General features: G+C 53.1%; 1 protein-coding gene across 1 annotated transcript in view; it reads right to left on the reverse strand.

The window, feature by feature from the left end:
* Window positions 1–5,294, reverse strand: part of LOC144592593 (copine-3-like) — a 50,341-nt gene extending 45,047 nt beyond the window's left edge. Inside the window, exon 1 of the mRNA XM_078397242.1 lies at window positions 5,038–5,294. The gene's annotated coding sequence lies outside the window, so the exon portion shown is untranslated. The remainder of the gene's footprint in view (window positions 1–5,037) is intronic.
* Between the last annotated feature and the right edge of the window lie 706 nt (window positions 5,295–6,000).

Genomic DNA, 6,000 nt, shown 5'->3' on the forward strand with positions numbered 1-6,000 from the left:
TATGGGCAGAAGGCAGTAGAATGGGGATGAGAGGGAAAGGTAGATCAGCCATGATTGAATGGCAGATTAGACTTAATGGGCCGAATGGCCTAATTCTGCTCCCATCACTTATGAACTTATGAGATGTAAGTTGGCCAAAGGAGGGACAATAAAACCACTCAATGCCTGTGGAAAAAACGACAAGTGTTGAGACAGTTTCAGCCACATTGCAATGCTGGTTAACACAAGTATAACTACATCACTTCTTTAGGTTTTGCTCATCATGTGTTCACCACCATTCAGCGGCCAAAGTCAAACACTCACAATAATCAAAAGTTTTGTCCTTTCATCTAACTACTTTACCTAAAGTACACGTGTACGATTATGAAAATCACATGCAGGTTGACTAACTTACTCGTCAGTAATGCGATTGGCCATATCCGGATTTTTTAATTGTTATTATGTAGCATCTGGCAACTAAATTGCACGACTATTTCCATTGATAAGTAAGTGAAGATCACCACTACCCTCAAGAAAAAGGGTTAGGGTAGGGAGGAATGCATTGATGGACAGATCCTCTGTCTACCACGTTATACATTTGAAACACTTTTGTTGATAAAGCAACAACATGCTTCAAACACTAATCAAAAGGAGACATACATCTTCCACATAGCTCCACTGTAGTAGTCAGGACAACATACAGAGTCATAGTCGTGTAGGAAAATAACTGCAGATGCTGGTACAAATCAAAGGTATCACAAAATGCTGGAGTAACTCAGCAGGTCAGGCAGCATCTCTGGAGAGAAGGAACAGGTGACGTTTCGGGTCGAGACTCTTCTTCAGACTGATGTCGGGGGGGGGGCGGGAAAAAGATAGGATGTAGGTGGAGACAGGAAGACAGTGGGAGAACTGGGAAGGGGAGGGGAAGGGAGGGACAGAGGAACTATCTAAAGTTAGAGAAGTCAATGTTCATACCGCTAGGCTGTAAGGCTGCTCAAGCGAAATATGAGGTGCTGTTCCTCCAATCTGGGCCTCACTATGACACTGGAGGAGGCCCATGACAGAAAGGTCAGACTGGGAGTGGGAGGGGGAGTTGAAGTGCTCAGCCACCGGTAGATCAGGTTGGTTAAGGCGGACTGAACGAAGGTGTTGAGTGAAACGATCGCCGAGCCTGCGTTTGGTCTCGCCGATGTAGAGAAGTTGACATCTGGAACAGCAGATACAATAGATGAGGTTGGAGGAGGTGCAGGTGAACCTCTGTCTCACCTAGAAGGACTGTTTGGGTCCTTGGATGGAGTCGAGGGGGAAGGTAAAGGGACAGGTGTTGCATCTCCTGCGTTTGCAGGGGAAAGTGCCTGGGGAGGGGATGGTTTGGGTAGGAAGGGACGAGTGGACCAGGGAGTTACGAGGGAACGTGCAGCGTCATAGGGCATGGAAACAGACCCTTCGACCCAGCTCTTCCTTGCTGACCAAGATGCCCCATCTAAGCTAGTGCCATTTGGTCACATTGAACCTATATCCCTCGGAAAGTTCTGTAAACGTTTAAGATGCACTATCAAAATTTATATTAAGATGCAAGGAATCCACAATTATTCAGAACTAGCTTACTTGTAGAATGCAGAGGGAATTGAGGGATATGGACTTAGTGCAGGCAGAGGAGATTAGTCAAACCTGTTCACTGCCAAGTTTTTTTTCACCAGTGGCTATGACCCGAGTATACTCGGGGTGGTACTGAACAGGTGAATCTGGCATCTTGTTCAGCACAGACATGGTGGGCCGAAGGGCTTGTTCCTGTGCTGTACTGTTCTACGGTAGACACGAAATGCTGGAATAACTCAGTGGGATAGGCAGCTTCTCTGGAGAGAAGGAATGGGTGATGTTACGGGTCGAGACCTTTCTTCAGATTGTATATTGTTCTATGTTCCTTCCTATCCATGTACCTATCCAAGCATTTAATGTCTTATACACACACACACTGAATGGCCAATCTTGTTTACCTCAATACATCTTTCATTTCTGAAAGAAGTTCTGGGCCTAGACTGGGAAAATATAAACTGGATGGACAAAAACAAAAAAAATCAATGCAGTCTACAACTTAAATAAAAAATGAAACAAAGTAAAAACGAAATCAAGATGGCAAATAATGGAAACTTCACAAACAGGTTTGGACCACAATAACAATGGAAATAACGCATTAAAATTAAATAGAGAGAGAAATAAATATAGGACCAAAAAATATTCAGTCACACGGAACTAACAAGTAACCTCCAATAGTCGTTTTTCACCATCGCTACCTTATATTACTATAAATTAGGCTTGAATAGGCTCTACAAATCAGCAGCTACAAACATCCTGATGGTAAGAACACTCAAATACTAAATACATTCATGAATACTACATTTTAATGCACACTCAGTTGGCAAGTGCATTAATAAAAGATGCATTCAATTCTCAAGTGACATGACAAAGTGGTCGCTAAGTGGATTATTGGATTTCTCATACATTTCTCATCCCCACCCAGTCCGGTATAATGTTTGCAGTCAGCATAGTCTGGAATAAATTGAGGCATTTCCAGTGGCACACTGCCCCATTTACTCACATCACCAAAACATGTGTTCATTGTGCCTCCTCTGTTTTCTTTTGGGGAGGGGAGAGGAGGGAGAGGAGGGGGAGGGGGGGGGAGGGGAGAGGAGGGGGGGGGGAGGGGAGGAGAGGGAGGGGGAGGGGGGGGGGAGGGGAGAGGAGGGGGGGGGAGAGGAGGGGGGGGGAGAGGAGGGGGGGGGAGAGGAGGGGGGGGGAGAGGAGGGGGGGGGAGAGGAGGGGGGGGGGAGAGGAGGGGGGGGGGGAGAGGAGGGGGGGGAGAGGAGGGGGGGGGGAGAGGAGGGGGGGGAGAGGAGGGGGGGAGAGGAGGGGGGGGGAGAGGAGGGGGGGGAGAGGAGGGGGGGGGAGAGGAGGGGGGGGGAGAGGAGGGGGGGAGAGGAGGGGGGGGAGAGGAGGGGGGGGAGAGAGGAGGGGGGGGAGAGAGGAGGGGGGGGAGAGAGGAGGGGGGGGAGAGAGGAGGGGGGGGAGAGGGGGGGGGAGAGGAGGGGGGGGGAGAGGAGGGGGGGGGAGAGGAGGGGGGGGGAGAGGAGGGGGGGGAGAGGAGGGGGGGGGAGAGGAGGGGGGGGGAGAGGAGGGGGGGGGGAGAGGAGGGGGGGGAGAGGAGGGGGGGGGAGAGGAGGGGGGGGGAGAGGAGGGGGGGGAGAGGAGGGGGGGGAGAGGAGGGGGGGGGAGAGGAGGGGGAGAGGAGGGGGGGGAGAGGGGGGGGGGAGAGGAGGGGGGGGAAGAGGAGGGGGGGGGGAAGAGGAGGGGGGGGGAAGAGGAGGGGGGGGGAAGAGGAGGGGGGGGGAAGAGGAGGGGGGGGAGAGGAGGGGGGGGAGAGGAGGGGGGGGAGAGGAGGGGGGGGGAGAGGAGGGGGGGGAGAGGAGGGAGGGGGGGGAGAGGAGGGAGGGGGGGGGAGAGGAGGGGGGGGGGAGAGGAGGGGGGAGCAAAGTGCTATTACCGTTCAGTTACTGTGAAGTTTCCGTTTATGTCTAACGTCAAAACCCTGGACTACTTTTGAGACGTGAGCAACAGGTTACGAGGGGGATGTAATGGGGACACAAAGAACAACATATGCAGTAAAACACTAAGTGCTGGAGTAACTCGGCAGGTTGGACAGCATGTGTGGAAGGAATGCGGACGGGACCCCTTTTTCAGACTGATTGTAATAGTGGGAAGGAGGGGGGAGCACGCTGGACAAGAGAGATGGGGGACTCTTCTTCGGACTGTTTGTCCTAGTGTGGGGAGAAAGCTGGAAAATAGATATGGGGGAACCTTCTTCAAACTGATTGTGGTGGTGGAGGGAGGGAGAAAGTTAGGAAGGTTGGGGTCCTTCATACTGATTGTAGTAGTTGGGGGGGGAGAGAATACTGGAAAAGAGAGGTACCTTCATATTGTAGTAGTGGAAGAGAGGGAGGGGGGAAATTAAGCTGGAAAAGAAAGGTGTGGGGGGGGGATTCTTAATACTGATTGTAGTAGAGGGAGGTAGTGGAGGGAGGGAGAGAGAAGTTGGAAAAGATAGGTGGGAAGGACCGTTCTTCAGACTGATTGCAGTAAGGAGGAGGGGGGAAAGAAAGCTGGGAAGAGAGGTTGGGGGGGGGTGTGGAAAGAGAGGTTGGGGGGGTGGAAAGAGAGGTTGGGGGGGGTGGAAAGAGAGGTTGGGGGGGGTGGAAAGAGAGGTTGGGGGGTGGAAAGAGAAGTTGGGGGGGGGTGGAAAGAGAAGTTGGGGGGGTGGAAAGAGAGGTTGGGGGGGTGGAAAGAGAGGTTGGGGGGGTGGAAAGAGAGGTTGGGGGGGTGGAAAGAGAGGTTGGGGGGGGGGGGGGGGGGGTCAGATACACGGCCACTGAAACCCCCCGGGGCATCTCCACCCGTGTTGACGTGGCCACAATGATCGCCTGTTGTGTGTTGAACTCCCCGAGCCGTCCGAGATACCCTCACTCTCTATCACAGCCCACCCAACACCAGCCCAGCACCACCAGCCCAGCACCACCAGCCCAGCCAAGCCAAGCCCGGAAACACCAGCCAAGTATCAGCCCAACACCAGGCTAGCCCAGCTCAGCCGAGCCAAGTATCAACCCAACACCAGGCTAGCCCAGCTCAGCCGAGCCAAGCCAAGCCAAGTATCAGCCCAACACCAGGCTAGCCCAGCTCAGCCAAGCCCCAGTTCTAACCCTCGCCTCGCACCAGCCCAAGCTCAGCCCAGCACCAGCCCCCACACCAACCCCAACACCAGCCCCCAACACCAGCCCCCAGTACCAACCCCCAGTACCAGCCCCCAGTACCAGCCCCCAGTCCCAACCCCCCCCCCCCCCCCCAGACTCACTGTCCCGGGACCATCACCCAGCCAACGCCCAGAAAGTTTCCACACTGACAGTGCAAACTCAACTCCACAGCGCAGGCTCCACACTCACTCACTCACTCATTAACTAACTAACGAACCACGCTGCGCTCCCCCCACAAGCCCTTGTTGTAAATTACCTGACGAGTCGCTCACAGAGACCCCGAAATAACTCCCTCCTTCTCGGTCCGGGCAAGGGCTTCTTTTCTGGCAAACGCCACACACAGAGTAGAGAGAAGAACAAAACAATGGTGTGTGTGTGTGTGGACAATAATGACTCGCAGCGCCGATTAAGGCTCCACAAGGCAGGAGGGTGTCTCCGCTGAAAGGGGTTACTGCTAATCCCAAGCGACTGTCAAGCAGAGACTGGAAGGAGATCGACTGGAAGTGAGTTCCAGGGGCCGGCCACACTCGTACTCCAGAGTCCAGCCCGCTGCACACTCTGCGCATGTGGCTGCCTAGACAGGGCGGCACCGTCTAGCTACTTGTGAAAGTATAACATTCAAAGTTGCTGGAGTAACTCAGCCTCACGGCCCGGCAGCATCTCTGCAGGACGTTATAGACAACAGGCAATAGGTGCAGGAGGAGGACATTCAGCCCTTCGAGCCAGCACCGCCATTCAATGTGATCATGGCTGATCATTCTCAATCAGTACCCCGTTCCTGCCTTCTCCCCATACCCCCTGACTCCACTATCCTTAAGAGCTCTATCAAGCTCTCTCTTGAATGCATTCAGAGAATTGGCCTCCACTGCCCTCTGAGGCAGAGAATTCCACAGATTCACAACTCTCTGACTGAAAAAGTTTTTCCTCGTCTCAGTTCTAAATGGCCTACCCCTTATTGGCCCCTTGTTCTGGACTCCCCCAACATTGGGAACATGTTTCCTGCCTCTAACGTGTCCAACCCCTTAATAATCTTATACGTTTCGATAAGATCCCCTCTCATCCTTCCTCATCATTGCCAGTTTAGTTTAGTTGATTGTCATGTGTACCGAGGTACAGTGACAAGCTTTTGTGTAAGAAGGAACTGCAGATGCTGGTTTAAACCGAAGATAGATAGACACAAAAACTGGAGTAACTCAGCGGGACAGGCAGCAACCATGGA

Source organism: Rhinoraja longicauda, chromosome 4 (genome assembly GCF_053455715.1).
Source record: "Rhinoraja longicauda isolate Sanriku21f chromosome 4, sRhiLon1.1, whole genome shotgun sequence".
NCBI lineage: Eukaryota > Metazoa > Chordata > Chondrichthyes > Rajiformes > Arhynchobatidae > Rhinoraja > Rhinoraja longicauda.